The 5,208-nt window shown below is 58.8% G+C and overlaps 1 long non-coding RNA gene across 1 annotated transcript; it reads right to left on the reverse strand.

Annotated features, from left to right (window-relative positions):
- Positions 1–2,213: 2,213 nt before the first annotated feature.
- On the reverse strand, positions 2,214–4,555 carry LOC149748122 (uncharacterized). The gene is made up of 3 exons (XR_016394525.1): positions 3,495–4,555; positions 2,936–3,028; positions 2,214–2,734 (listed from the first exon to the last, which is right to left on the reverse strand). It is a non-coding gene; the product is annotated as an uncharacterized LOC149748122 (long non-coding RNA).
- Between the last annotated feature and the right edge of the window lie 653 nt (positions 4,556–5,208).

Consider the following 5,208-nt stretch of genomic DNA (forward strand, 5'->3'; position numbering starts at 1 on the left):
AACTGCTTGTAACTCAGAGGAGTCCTGAGTTAGTCTGGACAGGCGAGTGGCCTGGAAAGGATGGTGACCCCAGGGCTGGGGGACAGAGCAGGTCAGAACCCATGTTTGGGGGATCTGCCATCGTAAAGCAGCAAAAGGGCAAAGTCCCGAATCCTCTAAGCTGGGAGTGCATCTCAAAGCAGCCCTGGAGGAACGGGGAGCTGATTGCAGAAAATGCTTCCAGCGAGTTGACCCTGTTACAGTTCTGAGCGCCAGCAGGACAAGAGTTGATTGCTCCGGCCCTTAAGGCCTCCGGGCCCCCCATACACACAGCAGCCCCAGGAGACAGACTGGCTTTGGTGAGGTCCAGTGAGGGGTCCTGACCGGTGTTAATAAAACAACCAAATAACTCAGGAATGGTTGTAACATAAACAGGCAGCTCACAGGAGACAAGCCCTCGTGGGCGTGGGGTTGCCACTAGCCACTGAGGAGCCACACTTAAGAGCCCCTCCCCTTCCCCGTGGATGGGGTCGTTCCTGGCAGGGAACTGGGACTGCGCGTGGTCAGTGTGAAGGGCAAAGGGGCAGCCCCTGTGGAATAGGATGCCAAAGACGCAGGGTGCAGACCCCAGGGAAATGCCCCTCTGCCCACCAATGTCTGCGTGTGTTGGGTACAACCCCTGGGGGTCTGGGTGATGCTGGAAGAAGGATAGAGGAGGTGAAAGATGGAATTTATCAAAAGAGTAATAAGCCTGTTACTTAGGAAGAGGAGATGAAGTTCATCTGCCCTGTCACCTCCCGTGCTTGGAGTTGTGAGCCAACCGGGGCCCCCTCCCCCTGGGGAATGAGCTGCGGGGCCCTTCCTCCCAGGCCACCTCACCCCCAGGCACCCACCCCCGCCCCAGGCTGAGTCTCCCGTGCTGCTAACCCCGGGCAGACGGGGAGGACTCTCAGGCTGGCTGGCATCCGCTCGCCCAGGCAGCTGTCCTAGAAGAGGGAGGCCGTGGGCACATGCAGAGTGGGCGTTTCTGGCAGAGTTTATATTTTGGCTCTGATGGCGAGTTACATAAGGAGCCTTAGCATCAAGAATGATGGGCGGTGGGGGGGGGGGGGCGCTGGTCTTCCTTTTTTGTTGTTTTTTAAGATTTTTTTTTGATGTGGACCATTTTTAAAGTCTTTATTTAATTTGTTACAATATCGCTTCTGTTTTAGGTTTCGATTTTTTTGGCCACGAGGCATGGGGGATCTTAGCTCCCCGACAAGGGATCGAACCCGCACCCCCTGCAGTGGAAGGTGACGTCTTAACCGCTGGACCACCAGGGAAGTCCCAAGAGTCATGCGTTTATCAGGTAAACACGTGGGCTTGGGTTTTCTCTTCTGTTGTCTCTTCAAAGAATCCCAGTCAAGCACAGGTGACCCCAGAGAACCACGGGCCATCTCCCCCAAGGCCGTGCTTCACCTTCGGCTTGCTCCCGTTAGAAACCCCCTTCGCGATTTACCATCCCTATTAGAAGATGGGGAAATGAAAGGAGTTTATGTTTAAAAATTAGTTTTACTTTTGTAGCTGTCAAAACATGGATAAGGCCTTGAACTGGATGGAGCTTTGGGGGTGTTTTGCTTGTTTTTTCCCAGGATCCAGTTACCCCGACGGTGCCTTTACTCAACAAGGTGTAGCCTGGGCCGCTGCTGTGCACCTGGCACTGTCCTCAGCATGGAGAACACAGTGAGGAAAAAGACAGAAGACTCCTTTCCCTGCGGAACGAAGGTTTGTAACAGTGGGAGACAAACGGACTAGACCAGGAAGATACGGAATCAAGGCAAGTCCAAGGGAAGAGGAGCCACGAGGGGGCGCAGTGACCTGACAGGTCTCAGGACATCCAGCACTAAGAAAGTCACTCTCCCAGACCTGCCGAGTCAGACACCTGCGTGGGAGGGTGTGAGGGTCTGGTCCCCACCTCAGCGGGAGGGAGGCGAAGCCCAGGCCGGGTGTTGGACTGTGTGGATTCTGGGCCCTTCTGGCGTCTCCTCCCACCAGGCACTGCTCCAGCCACAGCCTGAACACGAGCCACCCAGAAATCTCGCTTGAGTTTCTGCATTGGTGCCCGACTCTCAGATTCCAAAGGCTCCTTGAAGCGGCCGAGGAGTGAGAAGGGCCCTCCAGCGCACGGCCCCGCCGCCAGCTCCTCGCCTGGGTGCCAGGCCGCCTGGGCCCCCTTTCCACCAGCAGCTCCCGGGGAGGCTGGGACCCGGGGAGAGGACCGGGTTTATTTTAAACTTGAAATTGAAGGTTACTCTTTAACGATGACAAAACAGGCCCCTCCAATTCTCGGCTGCCAAGTCAGTGTCCTAAATAAGAAACCAGCGGGCACTCCTTTCCCGTTTTGCTTTTCGGGGAAGGAAGCCACAGCCCAAGGAGGGAGGGAGGTACCTGCCTGGCTGCGGGCAGCCTCCACCTCGCCCGCAAGAGTCAGGGAGGCCAGCGAGGCTGCAGCAGCTCCCCAGCCTGCCTTGGTCCAGGGCCGGGGGCGGCTCTTTTAAGTAAAAGTTTGGAAAATTTGGGAGCTGCAGGAAAATATGAAGAAAAAAGTGAAAGCGGTCATCTTGCCTCTCAGCACTGTATTTATTGAATGCTGCCGTTTTAGTCGGGCCCGACTTCCATTCCTTCCTCGCTCTCGGACATGTTTATACAGCACGTTGCATGTTGCAACTTGTTTTCCTGTGGGTTTTGTCTCTCATCTTCACCCACGTCCAGTGAACTGGGAAGGAAAAAAAAATCCTTATCGCCTTGGAGCAGAGACGAGGGTGAAATGACTTGCCCAGGTCAGCTGGCTAATGGGTGGCCTTGTTAGAATGAAATTGCCCACCAGAAAAATGTTAAAACGGAAGGTGGGTGCCGTGGGGGTCTGTGATGCTGTGCGGTGTCCACTGAAACGGCAGTTACAGAAAACTGGGAGCACCTGCTTCTCAGACGTGGAAGAAGATGCGATGTGGGTGCTGCCCATGTGTTCCCAAGGTTACTCAGTGCATTCCTGACTGTTCCAGCTTCTTTGCTGCAAAGCAAGTGACACCAGAACTTAGGGGCAGGATTCTGTGGGTGGCAGGGCTCTGCAGGTCTGGCTCATCTCTGCTCCACAAGGCGTCTGCCGGGGCAGAACCTCCAATACGGGAGGCCCTTCAGCTCCTCGGTGTGGACAACCCACGCCCACTAAAGAGAGTTCCTGGGTCGCTCGTTAAAAATTCCGGACCTACTGATTCAGAAATTTTTCTCAGGAGGGAATTCCCAGAGAATTCTGAAGCCCAGGAAAGTTCGAAAACCACTGTCCCAGGAATGACAGACAGTCCCGGGCTCCTGCCCGTCGGCTGTGCCGTCAGGAACACCAAGGCCGTCGTCTGGGCTGGAATAACTCTGAAATCTAGGAAATGCGCCAGGACCTTCCTTCCAACACCCCGCCTGCCCTCTTCTCTAGCCCGTGTAGCTACCCACCCACCTGTAGCGGCACAAGGACCCCACCTCACCCGGGAACCAGGCCCCGGCCCAGGAAGCGAAGCTGCGTGAGTGCTGCATGGGCCCGACCGCAGCTCTGAGTTCTGAGAGCAGGCGCCTCCCTCCTGGACCTCCGGGTCCCTGTCTTCTGATACCTGCTTGTCCCTTCGCCAGAGCTGGCCGGCAATTGCGGGACCCGGAGCAAAACGAAGACGTGGGGTTGTGGGGGGCCTTGTTCGAAATGCAGGGAGAGCCTTTCTCCTTTCCTCTCTCTCTCTCCTCCCCACCTCCGTGGTGTTTCTTGTTTGCTGTTTAAGATGGGCTCTCTCGGGCACGGGGACCCTGGCGGGGGGCAGGTGCGCCCAGGCGCCCGGGGCCTCACCGCAGCCCCTGGGCGGACCATACACACACCCCGCGTCCCGACCAGGCCTCCCCCAGGACCAAGGGGCCGCGGCCTCCGGGGGACGGTGGGGAGCCGGCGTCCACCGGGACGGCGGGAGTTGGCTAGAGGCATCCCCAGAGCTGCCCAGTCCCGCTGCCCTAAAGCAACACCTGCCTAAGCACCCCCCACCCCTCCCCAGGGGCCCAGAACCCAGGGCTGTGTGTCAGCCGACTGGCCGCGGGTCGCTGGCAGCTGTCCCACAGCCTCAAGCGCCCACTTATTTCTCCCCGGGCTCTGCACAGTCGCAGTGGCCGGGGGCTGCCCGCCGTCCTGCCGTGTCCTCCACAGCCCAGCCCCACCCCTGGTGACAGCCGGGCTCTGCCCCGGGTGGCCTGTGCCCTGTCCCCCGGGACGCCGTCCTCCCAGCTCTGGGCCTCAGGGCCCTACCAGGCAGCAGCAGGGCCGGCGGCCTGGCCCACGTCCTTCTGGAATCTTCCAGATCATTCCCACCTGCTTTCCCTCCCCGCTCACCAGCACCAGGGCCCAGCCCTGCTCCCCCTGAGGTTAAGTGCTGACTCTCCAGAGTTTGGATCCTGCCGGAGAAGGTGGGGCTAAAGGTGCCCACATGGTGACCCTGAGTGAAGGGACAAGGGGCCCGTCAGCCTCAGTGGGACTGGAGCCTGGAAGCAGAGGCAGCGGGCTGTGGGCAGAGGTGGGTGGAGGCGTGGCGTGAACAGGAAAGGAGGGAAGCACCTCATCTTTACTGAAACTGAATTGCACCCGAGCCAGTTTTTCCTGTTTTTTTTTTTTTCCTTAAGACTAGTTTTAGGTTCACAGCAAAACGGAGAGGAAGGTTTTACTCTCTGTCCCCACCGGCCCCATCCTCACATCCGCAGCACGCCGGGGCGGGGGGCGTCCACTACAGCGGATGAGCCTGCACGGCCCCTGTCCCTGTCCCCCGGAGGCCGCGGTTGGCACGAGGGCTCCCTCTCGGTGGCGGACGTCCTGTGGGTTTGGACAAACGTCCACGACGTGGATCCGCCATCACAGTAGGTGACAGACTAGTTTCACTCCCCCCAAGTCCTTGGTGCTCCACCTTGTCATCCCCCCCATACCGCAGGGGTTTTTTAAGATTTTGTTTAATTGGGGGAGAAAGAAAGGAGCCAGAAAGGCGTGCGGATTGGCTTCCAGGAGGTGAGCTTCCCGACGATATCACGCTGATCTCCAGCCCCGGAGGGAGGCTGGAAGCGGGGCGGGGCGGGGCGGTATCACGCTGATCTCCAGCCCCGGAGGGAGGCTGGAAGCGGGGCGGGGCGGGGCGGGCGGGGTGGGGAGGGCCCGGGAGGCACGTGGTGGGTGGGTCC

The sequence above is a fragment of the Delphinapterus leucas genome, chromosome 10 (assembly GCF_059928025.1).
Source record: "Delphinapterus leucas isolate spDelLeu-1000000601 "Yukka" chromosome 10, BTC_Dleu_Yukka2, whole genome shotgun sequence".
In the NCBI taxonomy this organism is placed as follows: domain Eukaryota; kingdom Metazoa; phylum Chordata; class Mammalia; order Artiodactyla; family Monodontidae; genus Delphinapterus; species Delphinapterus leucas.